The following is a 2,500-nucleotide window of genomic DNA, read 5'->3' on the forward strand; positions in this document are numbered from 1 at the left end:
AGTAACCCAGATTCCGGTGAGTGGGTCTAGACGTTTTATGAGCGTCAGTAAAAACGCAAGTCTTTCTTATGAGGAATCACTTGAAGTTTTGGTGATCATCCAAAGACTATTTCTCATCTTTCTTCTTTTAGGACTTATACTTCTTCAGGCTCCACATCTCTGATATATCTTTTCCGTAAGAAAAGAAGACGTATAAAGGATTACCATCATTGGTGAGACTATGCGTGTGACAGAACCAATCCAATTTTTAGATGCACGAGCTTTCATATAAGTGACGAAGTTTGTTAATTATACATCAACTAAATATGGGTTTGTGATTACGGATTATTCTCTTTTTCCAAGACCAAGTTGTTGATTTCATGAGAGCAAAATTTTGCATGGTCTGATAATCAATATTGAATCCAAAATAAACTGAAAGAACTGCTGAACTATGGATCAAATGAGCACATTGTCAGAGATGCCTATTAGTTTACAAGTGTCACATATACTATTTATTTTTCTCTGCGAATACAAGTACTGATCGTTTCAATTAAATAAAAAATAGCCCGAATTACGAGTTTTATTATAAAAAAAAAATCTCAATCATAAGATACTGAAGTGGGATCATTAATATCTTTCTGGTGGTGCCTCAAGTAGCGATCCAATTACGTATAATGCCATCAAAACACAAATGTTGGGATCATGCATAGAATTGTATGTATCTTCTAATAAAGAAAAGGCGTAGATCTAGCCAATAAAAAAAATTCTAATAGCAACCGATTATGTTATGAGCATTTTTAACAAAATCAATTATACTTGTATAATTGCAAGATATATACAAGATATTACATTTTTGTCTCAGGTTTTTTTTTTTTATGGAAGAACGTCAATCTTACATTTTCCTCTGCCTTTTCGATCACAGATAAATCTAGAGTATGAAAAGTGTGTTCAAATTCCTCAATGATTATCGAATTCTTATATTTGGTAAAGGTAAATAAACCTAAAATTAAATATGATGGGCTAGCAAAATGCCAAAGGCCTGTTATTGGGTCACGAGGAAGGGATGAAGGAACTCTTGTCCTTGAATGATGCTCACTGAGGAGCTCTGACCATCTGCAAGGACAACGAAAAGGTTCATTGTCCTGTAAAGACAAAAACATGCAACGTCAGAGTTGGGTGGAGATCTTGGTATAAATCATTCTATAATGAATGCCTTCCACTACATATAACCTTATATAATTGTGGACCATATAACATGAATGATAATAATAATAATAATAATAATAATAATAATAATAATAATAATAATAATAATAATAATAATAAATATAATAATAATAATAATAATAATAATAATAATGATAATAATAATAATAATAATAACCATAGTTTTTATTATTTAATATAAGTAGCATTGTTGAATATAGTTAAACCAGCTTTTTTAACAAAAGTAAATATACAAATTATTATAGATATCCCATGTATACCTTAAATTTGTGTCTATTGGAATGAAAAGTCTTCTTATATGAATCCACTCCTCAAATGATAATCGTCCATAAAAGATGGATTACAACAATTAGGTAACTAAAAGTTTATTGTTAATAACAACTTTAAAAGGCACCGAAACAGATTTAAATAATTCTAATATGGACATATTTAATCAATTTCACAGTTCCCAAATGTATTGTTCATATTGGATTTAGAGAGAGAGAGAGAGAGAGAGAGAGAGAGAGAGAGAGAGAGACAGGAGACGATGGACACATATATTTTTGTGGCAGTTGGAGGAGGTGGTGTTTCTGAGGTTTAAGTCAGGATGGACTTTCATTGAAATTTATTCTAGAAGCACCGTGTTTATTTCCTTGTGGTCCGCTCACAACTGACAACATCAACTCTATTCCTACCAATCATCAGAATGACATCAAAAGTTACTGATACAAAGGAACAAAAGTTTGGTATGGAAAACTTTAGACATTTGTACACAGGCATTACATCCCCTCCCTCTATAACATAATAGTGTACGAAAAGTATACCTGGAGACTGTTTCTACTCTGCATTTCCAGATAGCAGGATATAATTACTAAACTCAAAATTTCATTGGAATGTGAGATAAAACAAAAAATCAATGCGTTACACATAAAATACTTCAGAAATTAATGACATATGTTCAAACTTCCATCGCATAAAATAAAATGAAACTCACTTAGAATTAGATGCAATAGTTCATAGAAGATTCTATAATAAAAAAAATGCATTTAAAATTTATGAAAATCAGTCCATTTCATAGTATGGAAACACATCTCATTGTACAGGTAATACAAACTATGAAGAATTTATATTATTTTTACAAACGGTGGCTGTAAATTGATTATTTTTTTTCAGAACAACGCTCATACATATTGTACTGTATTGCATTACTTCACGTAATCTATTACATAACTGTTTGTTTTTTTTCTTCTTCTTCTCAATATAGTAGATTTTTTTAACATCAATGTTGCCTAGCGTGGGTCTACCTGATACTGCA

The sequence above is a fragment of the Palaemon carinicauda genome, chromosome 5, assembly GCF_036898095.1.
Source record: "Palaemon carinicauda isolate YSFRI2023 chromosome 5, ASM3689809v2, whole genome shotgun sequence".
Taxonomy (NCBI): domain Eukaryota; kingdom Metazoa; phylum Arthropoda; class Malacostraca; order Decapoda; family Palaemonidae; genus Palaemon; species Palaemon carinicauda.